The 15,769-nt window shown below is 44.5% G+C and overlaps 1 protein-coding gene across 2 annotated transcripts in view; it reads left to right on the forward strand.

Annotated features, from left to right (window-relative positions):
* The first annotated feature begins 127 nt into the window (after nt 1–127).
* FRRS1L (ferric chelate reductase 1 like) overlaps nt 128–15,769 on the forward strand; it is a 45,606-nt gene continuing 29,964 nt past the window's right edge. Inside the window, exons 1-5 of one of the 2 annotated variants that reach the window (XM_078592826.1) lie at nt 128–2,091; nt 5,919–5,992; nt 11,484–11,635; nt 13,807–14,578; nt 15,008–15,135. The gene's annotated coding sequence lies outside the window, so the exon portion shown is untranslated. The remainder of the gene's footprint in view (nt 2,092–5,918; nt 5,993–11,483; nt 11,636–13,806; nt 14,579–15,007; nt 15,136–15,769) is intronic. The other variant, XM_078592820.1, reaches the window with a different exon arrangement.

The raw sequence follows: 15,769 nt of genomic DNA on the forward strand, positions 1-15,769 counted from the left end.
TAGGAAAAGGTTATATGTTTCTCGGTTGTGTTCATCATTTGAGCAATGTGTTTTGTAATGGATCGATGCATCGATTTGCCGATTGATATCCGTTTTGGAGCTCGTGTATTTGAATCGTGTGCGTGAGAATCGATGATTTTCGGCTTGTGTGCGTTGTGTGTAATGGGTTCACATCACCTGCAATCACTGGAGGTGCAACCAGTCACACTTTTTAAAAAAATTAACCCGTAAAAACAACGTTTTTCACTATAAATCCTTTATATGCGTGGCATCGGTTTTATTTTATTATTCATTTCTGTTTTTCTTGAGTAAGAGTTTCATTTTTATCACATTGGTATTTTAAATTAAATATGAAATTGTTTTTTTCCTAAAAAGTGGGAAAAAAATTTCACGAAAATAAATTGTCGCGCACAACGAGTCTGTGTGCAAAATGTCAGCTCGATTGGATCACGGGAAGTGGGTTAAAAAACGACCGAAAGATTTGCACGGTCGTAAGCGCGCAAGCAAGCAAGTGAACTTAATATAAAGGATTTAAAAAGAGGAATCGTTTGTTTTTAAATCGCCACTCTAAATTGTGATAATTCATCGAATTGCTCAATTAGCAGACCTATTAAATCATGTTTACAAGGAAATGAAATGCTGTACCTCAATTATGAAATGATGCTGCAAGAATTATTTTCAAAAAGAATTACATGCTCATCAGCCGCCTATCACATGTTTATACATTTCGGACAAAGATCTGAGGAAACAAATGTTGTGGATTTGCGAGGGAAACCAATCACGTGAGCAAGGATAGATTTAGGAAAGGTGTTTTTTCTTTCCATCGTTGACCACGTAAGATTGAATGAAATCATAAAATATACGAATGGATATAAAACATCATCCAGCTTTTGTCAATCATGAAAATGCATTTGAAACGGTGGAAACTCAAGCTGTTTTACACATCGCTACCTTGAGTACAATCCAGAATAGGAGTCGGGCAAGGAGATATGCTCTCACAAAGGTAATTTGCAGCAACATTAGTTTGGAGAAATACAGGCTTAAAGTACATTGATACAAATATAGCCATCTCGATTTGTTGTTTAGCAAGCGGTGAAAATGTATTGCAAGGTATTATTGAAGAACCTCGGAGAAGACTGCCAAGTTGAACTTAATAGAAATGTGAGCAAAACAAAGTAATGTACGGCAAGTTCGTTTACAAAACTAAATCATCTATGTAAGGCACAACTTTAAAACTGAATATTTATACTTTGGGCAGTTACAGAAGGTGAATTCGGGTCAAGACGATGAAATCAGATAAGAGCAGGGTGGAGTGCCTTTGGAAAGTTTAACATGATCATGGAAAGAAGCTTACCAATTTTAAAAACGTCAGTCGGCACCAGCTGTGACCACAGCAATGGGTAATGGGACAGTTGTGAGTGCAGATGGCTAAAGTGTGAGGATTGATGCCGAATGTCTGGTTAATTAAACTGCCACAATTCATTGTATTTAGAAATGAAATGCTAATATTTAGGGCAATTGCCTTCCGTTCCACTCAAGATGAACAATTTTTGGAATTGTTGGAATATTTTTAATAGTACCACGAGACTACGAATTGTACCGATAAGTAATCCACAGAATAGAAGCAGCCGCATTCCTTTTTAGCATGCAAATACATTCATGGTGGCTATCATTGCACCGAATACTTGAGAACCCATGACGATACCTCCATAGCCACGTCTTACAGCCTGGAGGCCGTCTACATCTTCAGTGAAACCCCTTTTTTTTGTCTGTGAGAAAGAACCACTGGCTTTGTTCTCACTGGGCAACAGTCCTCGACCTGTCTAAGCAACTGCGTCTGCTGTGTACATGGGGACGTGCGCTGCAAGTGCCGTGCAGCTGTGGCCAGCAGTGGATGAGGGCTGCTTGTCCACGTGCTTGCTTACAGGCGTGTGCCGCCGTGCCCCTCGTCGGAGGTGGCCACTGCACCGGGGCTGGCGGTGGCGTCGACAGCGAGGATTGGCCCTCCCGTGGACACGGGCGCCGTTGCGCTGGGGCTCTCCGTGTCGCCCACGGGAGGCGGGCAGCTGCACTCGAGCCAGGGAAGCAAAGGTACAACACAGGCGTTGGCAGGCGTGTTGCATCTGAGCATCTTGCACGGTCAGGGTTGTGCTGTCGCACCTCCGATTAGCATGGTTGGCTACGCACGGTGTGAAATAAGTTTAACATGTATCACTGTCCGAGATATACCATTGGAACTTCCTTTGCCAGTAGCAAAATATGATCATGGGTTTTTTACCCTTTAATCTGGCAACGAAACTGACACCTTTTTTACAAGGAGTCATGTTTGCATTGACCACAATACCTGCAGTCGGAATGCAAACAAAAAAAACACAACTTTGATAATGTCTGCACTGTCCTTGAAATTGATTGGATTCTGACCGCAGGTATTGCGGTCAATGCAAACATGACTCCTTGTAAAAAAAGGTGTAAATTTTGTTGCCAGATTAAAGGGTAAAAAAGCAATTATGTCCGAGGTACGTTAGGGGGTTGTACCGCGTGCTGTTCGGCATGCTGTCAAAATATAATGCTCCGTGTGCTTGGGACCTTCGGGATCTGAAGAATTGTCAGACATCGTGCCGAAGAACATGGGGTAAAATCCTCGAAAATATCCGCAAGCCAAATCTATTTTAAACTGCTCGACCCAGGCAACTGCGTTGGAGCTCGGCCTCAGCAAGGTAAGGTAAAAAGGTAAAAACAACGAGCCTACCTTTACCCTACCTTTTACCCTTACCCCATACAAATTTCCCGATTACAGGGTAATTACTGGGGTACTACACATGAAAAAGGTTTATAACAGGTAAATGCTAGGTAAAGCGCTTTATTCATATAGAATACTCTCGATGATTCCAATTTTACACGCTTGTTGTTGTCGTATCCTCAAATCTCGTAACTCAATTTTAACCCACTTCCCAATGTCGTATCGACTGCAAACTTGGTATACTTACGTCATACTGATGACAATACTATATTCTATAATAATAAAAAAAATTAACATTTTTTAGATGTTATGTTTCGGCTTGGGTCTAATTATCCACGCTCAACTAACGTTGGCTGTAATTGGCCACAGTCCCTTACATTATGGCAAACTTCTGGGCCACTTCCTGGATTCGTGGAGTTCTGCCATTACTAGTACATTTCATTTAATAAAAGCGTGTTTTTAAAGCAGTTTCAAAAAATATTACTTATTAAATGGAGGCCACGGACTGCACCACGGAGCTTTTAGCGGTTAACAAGGTACCGTATTTACCGGGTAATACTTCGCGCTACCTTTACCCTACCGGGTAATTCTTCCGAGCTACCTTTACCCTGCCCTTTACCTTACCTCTTGGCATGTCGGCACCATGCCCTTTACCCTTTTACCCGGTAAAAAGGGTAAATTACCTTACCTTGCCAAGGCCTAGTTGGAGCACCTTGCTTGCATGGCTGAGATCCGTTCAAATTAAGGCAGCCCCATATGCCACTACACTAAAATATATTTAAAAAATACATTTGGTGCATAGTCGGCTTTATAGAAAAATGTTTTCTAGCAGCATTTGTTTAAGCAGAAAACTATGAGTTATTGGGACGAGTTAAACAAATCCGGTTTGGCTGTCTGATGTTAGTCAAGAGCCATCAACGAGCACCAATGGAGCCCCGTTCAGTATAGTACGGCCAAACTATACAGAAACTATGCACCGCTGTAGTTCAATCTTAATTTGGGAGCTTCCGTGACTGCAGGAATTATTCTTTGGTTCTTTTCGGTTAAGTCACGTCTAAAAATAAAATAAATCAAAATAAAACAACACATTACGACGTTTCGATTGCAACACAAGCAATCATCATCAGGCATAAAAGAAATAGCAACAAAAATCTAACTAGAAAACTATAGACCGACATACAAGCAGACAGACATCACAACGGCACACATAGAGAGGAGTATACAGGCACACGAAAATTAAATAACCTAGTAAAATATTGAAATGTGATGTAATACAACACAGAGAGTCGGTTAACACACAATTAACGCATGGCCTGGTTGACTACGTGTTTCAAAATTTGCTAAGTTAGAATTTTAAGTGTGAGCAACAAATATCTAACTAGAAAACTATAGACAGACATACAAGCAGACAGACATCACAACGGCACACAGAGAGAGGACACAAATCGGCTGTGTGAGCAACAAAAATCTAACTAGAAAACTATAGACAGATATACAAGCAGACAGACATCACAACGGCACACAGAGAGAGGACACAAATCGGCACAGTGTGCCTATAGTTTTCTAGTTAGATTTTTGTTGCTCACACAGCCGATTTGTGTCCTCTCTCTGTGTGCCGTTGTGATGTATGTCTGCTTGTATGTCTGTCTATAGTTTTCTAGTTAGATATTTCTTGCTCACACTTAAAATTCTAACTTAGCAAATTTTGAAACACGTAGTCAACCAGGCCATGCGTTAACTGTGTGTTAACCGACTCTCTGTGTTGTATTACATCACATTTCAATATTTTACTATGTTATTTAATTTTCGTGTGCCTGTATACTCCTCTCTATGTGTGCCGTTGTGATGTCTGTCTGCTTGTATGTCGGTCTATAGTTTTCTAGTTAGATTTTTGTTGCTATTTCTTTTATGCCTGATGATGATTGCTTGTGTTGCAATCGAAACGTCGTAATGTGTTGTTTTATTTTGATTTATTTTATTTTTAGACGTGACTTAACCGAAAAGAACCAAAGAACCGCTGTAGTTGATTATTTGACTGTTCGCAGTCCGTGACAGTGCACATTGTTATCTACCCTGCGTTTTATTGAACGGTGAGTGGGTTGTGACGCACGCTGGATCACATGTCGCTAACAATGGTGAGCGAGGGAGCGACTCCAGGCCAGGTGAGGACTGGTTCAGCTCCTTCTGTTCACTGTTCACACGCCCTGGACCAGTCGGCGCTAGACAAGAGAGGAACTTGAGACTTTGTGTGCACCACCACCCCATCACTCTTGCCAATCCTGCGGTTACATTTCACAATTAACCATGTTTTGAGCCCATTCCAAATGTTTGATTTTTTTTATCCAACTCATCTGTGTGTATTCGTGTGTGTGTGTTGATACCAAAATGTAAATTGGTTTAAGAAAAACATGTCTTGAATGTGAAAGACGAAGGAGTCAACGTGTTGGCTAACAATGCGGGTTCAGTTTTGTGTTGTCGGTGTATGTGCCGTATTGTTTTACTCGCTCGTGTGCAGTTGTTGAAACTGAAACGTAATCTTCTTGTTATTATTATATAAATGTCTGTTGAGACAATATCCAGAGTGCCTTGCCTGGTGGCGGTTTTACCAAACTGTACATTGTCAAATATTCTTCCTGCGTACGCCGTGTTGCTGAGACTACAACTGATTTTTTAAAATATATATAATGGCAACAATAATTATGAACTCATTATTTGGTGCCGCCGTTCAATGGTCTTGGTTATTATATTAAGAAATGCGACCTATATCTCAAAGAAAGAGGGTCCTTGCCTATAACATGTGGCAGTTCACGAGCATTGATTTGAGCAAATCTGACCCTGCTGGTGAGGGACACTTGAGTCTAACGCAGTCCGACATTTGCTTGGACTGAATCAATGCTGGTGAAATGATTCACTCCCAGAAGGCCATGGAGGCCGATGGGTTGTATGGAATATTTATTTTTTTACGCGGAGAGACCGATGTATGAAGCAGATGTGTTTTCTGATTATCTATGTTGCTATTTATTTTCCACACTGCGACGTGAATGAACATTTTGAGTTGTATATGCCTAAATGATTGCTGCTGATGGGATGTATGGATCTACGCACTGCTGGTTAGAAACCCATGCTGCGCTTAACAATGTTGACTCGTGCACTGACACGCCGGGTATCTGTGTTACAGCCTCATCTCCCCTGGCAATGAAGGCTGAGAAGGAGGCACCCAAGGCAGCAGTGGACAACACCATCATTCCCGTGGTTAGAGCTCTCGTTCTACGTTCCCACGCCGAAGCCAGTTCGCAACGCCTTTCTACGTTCATTTTTAAACGCGGATCAACATTCGTTAGCTCCTGAACATTTGGAGGTAGTAAGAAAAAAAATACGACAAATATTTACCAATTTATAGCACGGCATTGATAGCAACATTGTGGCGGTGGCGCTCTGATGTGGCACCGGCACGCGAGGGTTCTCGGTTTGCAGGGTCACCGAGCACTGCAAACTGCCTCCGGCGGTCATTGTACTCGAGTTTATTTCTCTCTTTCGTTTCCCTTTTTACAGTCTGTCTAGTGAGCGCACACTGTAATCACACCGAACTTGCCCGGCAGTGTTGTTTTTTGTGTTGTCTTTTCGTTCACACCGTCGCCATCATTGCGCCATTGGCAGCTAATGAAAACGACACTGCACTTTCTTTGACTGTGTTCAATCCTGTTTTTGGGGAAAAGGCGTCACGGGTGCGATGTTTTGTACACGTGTTGACGGGCAATGCAATTATCACTTCTATCTTGGCCTCGTATATATAGATCGCCGTCGAACAGGAGAGAGTGCTGCGCATTGACGTGTTGTAGACTCTCTTCCCCCTGCTTTAATAGCTCATGCGCTGCCTGCTCGCCCGGCTTTGCTGATTGTGCGTACAATGGGCCGTGAATTTCTGTGCGAGGGCCTCAAAAAATGGCACGTGGTGTGCCTGTTGTGACTATATGGCGGTGCTTGGCCACCTCCTTATTGCATCCTGCCGGCCCCTTCACAGGTGCTGCTCGCTAACAGCACTTGCCCCCAACAGTTTGTTAAGGCTATAGGGGGGGGGATCTTTGTCTTATTTACGTGTAGGGGGTTTGCACACTGAACCATTAACTCGGCCACCCGGGTTTTCATTCCCGCTCACAGCAACCACCAGTGACGGTTATTTGAAACGGTGACTTGGGCCTCCCCTAGGTCGACTCAGCTTGAAATGAGTACCTAGTGCAGTGTGTAGTAAACATCGCCACTTCGGAGACAAAGGCGGCCGTGCGTGGTGCTGGCAACCCACCCCCTCGTGTGCCGTAGTGGCCTTCATAGGTACTCGCTAACAGCACTTGCCCCAACAGTCTGTGAAGGCTATGCAGGGGATCTTGGTCCCTTTGCCTTCGTATGCATCGATTGCTGCTGGCGTGGAAGTTCATGCTTTTGCAATTAACACATTCCTGCAGAGGGAGCTGGTAGGAACGTTGAGTTACTCGGTCAATGGCCAGGGTCAACGGCAGCGTGGTGTATTCCGCAAATATGCCCGACTGTGAGGGAGGGCACAAGCCGGCGTGAGTTGGTTAAACGTTGAGTTTTATAAGGGCACCACGGGGTGACCAGCCCCTCAACACCCAGCCCCACCCTCCCCACCCAGCCCCTCCCCACCCAGCCCCTCCCCACCCAGCCCCTCCCTGCACGACGGGGAGGGGCTGGTGGAACCAGTGGGTTCCTACCAGTATGAAGCAGCATTATAGCCTTGATTGAAGGTGATCAAATGTGTCAGGATTATTTGTGAAGTTCACAGTTTTTTTTTGAGAATATATTACCATATTCTTGGTTCTTTCGGTAAAGTCATGTAGAAGGGAAATAATAAAATAATATAAATAAAAACTAAAAAAAAATTCTCTTCTACGTGACTTTACCGAAAGAACCAAGAATATGAATCCCTGCAGTCACGAAAGCTTTAAATCAAAATATATTATCAGTTTATGAAAAAAGAAAACTTTCGCAGTTTTAAAGTCGGCGTGGGAGAATGCACTTTAATGCCAGTCGCTTAAAGTCTAATACAGGCAAAGCGCAATAGATTGGTCAAGTTTAGTCAAATTTATGTTGCGTAACCAGAGAGATGTCTCATTTCAAGAGTGATCTGCCTCACGAAAATTAGTCAAGCAAAAAATGTATAATTTACAGCCATGAAGCAAAGAGAAATCAGAGAAAATCTCAAGTACAGCACAGATGTAAGTCACCGTCAAATAATAGATTCTCTGTCTCACAAGTCGGTTCAGGCAGATTATTTTCAAACGGATCCTATTACAATTGCAGTGAAGTTACAGAAATGTTCAGCATAGGGTGACGATTGTATTTATATGTAAACAAACAAGGATATATGTGAACTGCAATTGCAGTTTAGCATGCCATTGTGTTATTTAGATGGGAGAATAACCAACGACATTATTTTGTTGAAGCGACGACATTCCAGGTATTTGGGGCATTAATAGAGACCTCGTGTCCGCAGTACAGTGCACATCAGTGCTGTGGGGGGCATCTAAAATTTCAAGGGCTTTGTTCCTGAATAAATACTTTCGATAGGCAACACACTGAGTTACGTGTGTATGCGTCGGTACGTGTCTCGCACAGTGGCATAACTCGATAAAGGTGATACGCTTCCGGCTAGAGGGGGTTGGTGGGTAATTTAGATGGTAGTCACCTTGGTATTGTATTAAAATAAATTGCCTATTTAAGGATTTGCTGTCGTGTAAATGTGAGCGGACCAATCGGTTTCAAAGACAATGCATATTATCAGAGCATGTTTTTGTTTGCATGTTCACCCCAAGTATGTGCGGTTAATGCAGACAGGATTCCTTGCAGAAGGTTTCTGTTTGGTGTTTCAACATCTTAACGCCTGTTTTATTATCAAAAAGGGAAAAACCTATTCTCTATGACTCATCATGCGCGCTTTTTAGCATTAGCTCAGGCACAGAAGCTGCAGAGCCATCTGTGTTTACCCTGTAGGACCATTGTGAACGTCCCATCTCTATATGTTTATGATTTGGTAGGCATGCTAACACCAGCACGCTTCGCTTAATTATGAGCAGATATGACCCTTGATATACACGTGCCTTGCATTACTGACAGAAAAGTGCACAGCAGCAAGCAAAGCACAATTCCATTGACATGACTGTGGTTTGGGCTTATTTCATCCATTTTACACTGGTGTATTTAAAGACGGACAGAGTTGTTTTTGCAGTTTTGCAAGTTGAGGTGTGTTTTAATGGATGACTAATATTGTGTTTTAAATGTATTGTTGGTCATAGTCTGATGGGACATTACGCCTCGCCATTATTAAGCTCCGATTTCTGACTGAAATGAGGTAGAAATGGGCTAAGGTTTTGAGATGTTTCAGCCTTTGCACGTGTAGTGACATAGAATCGGTCACGTAGCAGCATAGCGCTGGCTGCTGGCAGGGAAGGGGATCTGCAGCTTACATCAGCCCTGACTGACAGCAGGTCACGTGATAGACCAGAGAGGGATGTAGGGAAAAGGTTACGGAAGGGGCACATCGAGAACCCGCTAGTAGGTTCCAGAAGGGGCGCGTGGCTGGGGGCGGAGCCAGGCCACGCTGACAGTACAACACGTACACCACACCAAAACAGGCCCCGGAGGTTGTATTCCCATTAGTTACATTAATTGCATTTGCTAATGAGCATCTCTCGCGATTTTTCTCCGCAGAGCTGTACTTCCTTCACAGTTCCACGTGTGGCTTTCACTGGTAGAGCTCTACCTCGTGTGTGGGTCACGCACGTGGTGTTATAGGCGGTAGTGTAGCGGTTAGCGCGCTGCGCCATGAACCTGGCGACCCGAGTTCGATTCCCGCTCACGGCCACCACCAGTGACGATTATCTGAACCGCTCCTGAGCCTCCCCGAGGTCGACCAAGCCTCAAATGAGTACCTGGAGCGGTGTGTAAACATCGCCACTAGGGAGACAAAGGCATCCGGGCGTGGTGTTGGCGACCCCGCCCCCTCGTGTGCCGCCCCGGCCTTTATAGGTGCTCGCTAACAGCACTTGCCCCAACAGTCTGTTGAGGCTACACGGGGGATCTTTGTCTTTGTTATAGGCGCAGAGCGCGTATGGCCCGGTGCACATTCTCCCTCCCCGTGGGTAGAGGAAGAGTTGTTTACAAAGTTGAGTCTCGGCAGTGACATCATGACCTGTGTGATGAGTAAGTCGGCTGACCCATCTGTCTGGATTATTATTATTTCCTTGTATTCATGGGTATTTCCTTACCTAACGTAAAAATAACACCAAAAAAACTAATTAGTCATAGATTTCCAAATAGTCTATAGACTTACTCATACATTTCTGAATAAACAGAGCAACCATTATCACTATAATACCTGGTTGTGTGGCACAGTAGTTACAGGAGCAACTCGCAACCTTCCATTTGTGACCTTCCAATGCTTCCACATTTCGGACGTTGCCAATTTCGGATCCCTTATCGGTGGCAGTGATTCAGCCGTTTCTCCGTCCATGGATTATAAAATCAGTACCACTCTGTCGGGAGTCAGGAGTGGTTGTCTGATGGAAACTCCGCCAGTGGTAGAGTTTACATCACTGGCTCAAGGCTGTAAACAGGTCATCAAAAGCCCCCCCACCTCACTATCTATGTAAGTTCGAGTGGGGCACCATTTGGGATTTAAAAACATATATACAGTAAAACCTCGTTATTTTGGTATTTCGTCATGAATAATTTGGGGATAATTCGGCACGACTGCGCTTTCGGCATATATACAGCATTAGTAATTTGCCATGGCCAGAATTGCCGTACCCTAATGGTCCAATGTAGTCACACACATGGAGCGACGCCGCGCACCACGACCAAAAACAATGACTCAAGTCTCGTGGCGGCGAGCGTCAGTGCAGACCTGTTGCTTTGGACTTTACCTTGTTTATGTAATGTACAGGCCAACCCTCGAAGAAATGTCGTCTACACCTACATCAAGAAGTGATAGAAAGGGACTGAAGTATACGTCCCATATTCTGCGAGACAAATGCAAAGTTTTGGATAGATTTGATGCAGGTGCGTTAATTCGTATGGTGTGTGAAGAGTTTAGAAAACAAATTTGGAAAAAACATTTTCATTGGGGCAGGAGGCACTGGGGTGTACCATTGTACATAATTCGGAATATTGGAAAATTCGGCAAGGCCAGAGCCCCATATGTGTCGGATTAACAAGGGAGTTTAGAAAACTAATTTGGAAAAAACATTTGCATTGGGGCAGGATGCACTGGGGTGTACCGTTGTACATAATTCGGAATATTGGAAAATTCGGCAAGGCCAGAGCCCCATATGTGTCTAATTAACAAGGGAGTTTAGAAAACAAATTTGTAAAAAACATTTGCATTGGGGCAGGGGGCACTGGGGAGTACCGTTGTACATAATTCGGAATATTGGAAAATTCGGCAAGGCCAGAGCCTCATGTGTGTCTAATTAACAAGAGTTTACTGTACACTCAAAATAATTTAATTCCCCGTGGCACGCGCGCGTGTGTGTGGTGTCATCGCATTTGAGGCTCAAATGAGTACCTGGTGCGGTGTGTAAACATTGTCACTAGGGAGACAAAGGCGGTCGGGCGTGGTGCTGGCCATCCATCCCCTCGTGTGCCGTTCCGGCCTTCATAGGTGCTCGCTAACAGCACTTGCCCCAACAGTCTGTTCCAGGCTATATGGGGATCTTTGTTGTCATCGCAGGAGGCCAAGGCTCTGTCTGGCCGCACCACGAATTCCACGGTTCCCGAGGAGAGCCCCACGTGTTGCCCTCCGCCCTCTGTGCTGCGCGCTCTCTTGCCTCCAGCCAAACAGGCGCGCCACCCCGCGCTGCTCAGCCATGCGGACGCCGTGAGGTATGAGACGCACACAGCTCTGGCTGCGCGCGTGTTTGTTTTGTTGTGGATGCCGTCCCCTGGGTGAAACACGGATGAGACTTTTGTCATGTTGTGTGTGCGAGTGCCACGCAGGCGATGTTTAATTACGGTTAGCCGCAGTTGCCGGGAGAATACTGAACGCCGACGTTATGCAGCTCTGAAGGATGAAACACTTTTTCTTGGTTCTTTCGGTAAAGTCACGTAGAAGGGAAGTAATACAATAATAAAAATAAAACATAATAAAAATCATTAATAATAAAAATAATTTTATTATGTTTTATTTTTATTATTTTATTACTTCCCTTCTACGTGACTTTACCGAAAGAAGGATGAAACACTTCTTCTTGGTTCTTTCGGTAAAGTCACGTAGAAGGGAAGTAATAAAATAATAAAAATAAAACATAATAAAAATCATTAATAATAAAAATAATTTTATTATGTTTTATTTTTATTATTTTATTACTTCCCTTCTACGTGACTTTACCGAAAGAACCAAGAAGATGAATCTCTGCAGTCACGAAAGCTTTAAATCATGATGAAACACTTGATGTGTGTGCCTAGGGACAATGAGCCAGCCGCCTGACCGTCGTCAAGGCACTCGAATGTGGTCACACATTTCAGCATGTGCTTGAGATTCAAAAATTGCAGGGATGTAATGTGTCCAGTATATGGGAGTATAGCAGGTAGGTGGATACTATGAGACATCTCCTTTACCAGTTGCAAAATATAGTAGTAGGTGTTTACCCTTTCAACTGGTACAAAAACTGACACAAGGCATCATGTTTGCAATAACCACAACACAAGCAGTCAAACTGCAAACAAAAAGAAACAACTCTGATGATGATAATGATATGCACTGTCCTTGAAGTTGATTGGTCCACACCTGAGACAGCTTTTCTTAGAACCTAGTCTCCATTGGTGTTGGACCAGATGACGCCTTTTGGAGACTAGGTTCTAAGAAAAGCTTTCTCAGATGTGAACCAATCAACTTCAAGGACAGTGCATATCATTATCATCATCAGAGTTGTTTCTTTTTGTTTGCATTCTGACTGCTTGTGTTGTGGTTATTGCAAACATGATGCCTTGTATAAAGGTGTCAGTTTTTGTACCAGTTGAAAGGGTAAAAACCTACTACTATAGGTAGGTGGTTACTTTATTTGCTTGGATTTGTAAGCATTCCTTTAAATATGCATTGGGCGCCAAACAATCTTTTGCGGCTTCCCGTCCGACAAGGGCTTCGGGGTGAGTGAGGCTTCGCTGCAGTATTATTAATACTGCTACGGTACGAATACATTGAATGTGGTAATCACAACACATGGCTTCGAAACCAGATCTTCCACTTCAGGGCTCATTGTCTAATGATGGGAACGAGAATAACAGCATAAGACAAACTTCGACTTAGGACGGAACCTTAACAACAGTTATCAGAGCCCAGGGCAAGATTAGTTGATGTATTACCTGCCACACCCAGCGCTTGTTCAACGCTGCCCCACCTAGTATTAAACACTTAAATGGCACAATACAATCTGTTTTTTTTTTTAAGACGAACACACACACGCACTGCAAACACGCACACGCACTACCCGCACTAATCACAAGCATTTTTTTTGGCGGAGAGTTGAACAGGTGATTCCCGATGTTAACAGGTTGGTATGTGAAATTCAATAACCAGGTTCAGAGTGCATTGTGGTAATGTGTGTAAACATTTCACATCTAAAATGTGCAAGAAGGACGACCATTACTGACAGGCGGAGGAGGGAGGCTGATGTGGAGCAATCACAACTGGGGAAGAGATAAGACAATTTATTCTTGGAGGTCACAAGTGACGGCTTGAGAGGGGTGGGGGGGTTGAGCAGCTGTTCCTGGGGACCTGCCCTCGTTACACCGAGAAGCGGGAGTTGCTGAAAAGGGGGCTGCACGGATCCCGGCTGCCGGCTGCTCCTGAGCAGACGGCCCTAGTGGAGCAGCTGCTTACATCCAATGCCCAATGAAGGACCACCAACGTTGTGGAACCACCAACATTTGTGCCGAGCGATGTTGTAAATTGGGCCAATTGTCGCTTTTTTACAAAGCATTAGGAACTATTTCCTTTTGCACGGAAACGGCTTTTAGATGTGCAAGCTTGCCCGCTTCCATGTATTCTTTTTCAGGGATCCAGGGACCGTGCTAACGAGGCGTTGTGCGTGGGTGTGCGGTTGTGCGCGCAGCCGCGTGGAGCTGAAGCGGCCACAAACAGAAAGGCAGAGCGCGATGCCTGCGCGAGACGCCAGCTGCCCCCCCCTCGGTGCTTCACCGACTGCCGACTGCGCCAGCAAACACGTGCTTCCTAGCCAGCCTGGCACTTCACGTTTGACAGAGCCAGATGTCTCTCCAACAATTAAGCTGGACTTTGTGGACAATGCTGCTCGCTCCTGTGAGCCTGCAGGTGCCGAGAGTGAGGGTGAGCATCGCCTCTGCACGAGAGACTTCTCAAAGGGCCCAGACTTTGTAATTACAACTGGGAAGATGGCCGGCAGGTTGGACGAGGGCTTCAAGACGCCAGTGCAGCATTACACCTTGAAGCAGCTCTCTGCTGCGTCACCCTCAAAAAGCAGGATTGAACACAGTCACTGCATGACAGTTCCCTTGAAGATGCCATATGCCGGGTGCCAATCCAGCCAGGAAACCACCGGTCCTGTCTCGCATCAAAAGGCTGCTGTGCCGAGTGAGGCAACAGAATTCGGCGGAGATTTTGTCACCACGCGCAAGGATCACCCTGGTACGAGCTTTCCTGTGGCTAATGCGGAAAGTTACGGGATGCTCTACGCCACCACTGAGCCTCGGCCGTTTAACTTTCCCGGCTACAAGTACAGCCCCGGCGAGCTGTCTGAAACTCCAGCCTGCCGACTCGCTCCCAGCACTGATTGTCCGCCTGTAACTAAGGTAAGCATCGCTTGGGGCAGATCACACAGGGGGGGCAGCACAATTCCCAATGACTAAACGAAGGTGTGCTTCTGAATACATTGCTTGCGTTTAAGGGACGTTTTACGTGCACCCATATAAATGACTATCCACGCACACAGCTTCCGCACATGCTGTACCATGAACCCAGTATTGATTTGCTATTTAGATAGTGCCACCTTCAGGGAATTGTAGGAATAGTGAATGCAGCATAAATGTCATATGCATGATGGTTGATACCAGCACTGAAATCACCTGAACTGTTGAACACTTGGCTATTGATGTGCCCAGATGACAGGCAACTCAATATGAATATGACAGGCAACTCTTGAAACAAACCTCGTGTACAAATGCAATGAATGTGTACATTTACAAAACGAAAGGTGTTGTCGCCCCCACTTTGCCCTGCAGGTGGAAGGTGAAGGCGCCAATTTGGGAGTGCTACCCTCATCGCGACTCTGGGGGATTTCGGATGCCGGAGCACAGCTCTCCACAGACCTCGCTGAGCCTCACGACGGATCCACCATCGCCAGCGATGGGTCAGTGCCAAACAACTGCCCAGTGGCACAGCCCAAACACGTGGTCGCATACTCTTAGGTTTGTTCGGTAAAGTCACGTAGGTAAAAAATGAAAATAATAGAAATAATTATATAAATTAAAATAATATATCACGACGTTTCGGAGGCAACACAAGTCTCCGTCATCAGGTGGGACCGTCACAGCTAAATTTACTGTATCAAGTAAATTTACTGTATCAAGTAAAGTGATACAGTAAATTTAGCTGTGACGGTCCCACCTGATGACGGAGACTTGTGTTGCCTCCGAAACGTCGTGATTTACTATTTAATTTCTATTATTATTTTTATTATTTTTATTTTTAACCTACGTGACTTTACCGAAAAAACCTAACAGTATGAATCATTGCAGTCACGAAAGCTTCAAATCTAGAATTAATGTGGTGGCATCACATCCGTCACAAATCAGCGGCGTGCGCAGTGAGGAATTGATCAGACATGTTAATGCAGAACCCTCTGGGAAAAAAAAAACTGTATTTAAGTTAAATGGTGTATTCCTGGATATATATAGTTTTCTGATTTTTATTATTCAATTACGTGGTCTGTACAAGACACCTCTATTCAGACTCGCCTTCCCATAAAAACCAAAATAAATTGA

The sequence above is a fragment of the Lampetra planeri genome, chromosome 1 (genome assembly GCF_965212315.1).
Source record: "Lampetra planeri chromosome 1, kcLamPlan1.2.h2, whole genome shotgun sequence".
Lineage (NCBI taxonomy): Eukaryota > Metazoa > Chordata > Hyperoartia > Petromyzontiformes > Petromyzontidae > Lampetra > Lampetra planeri.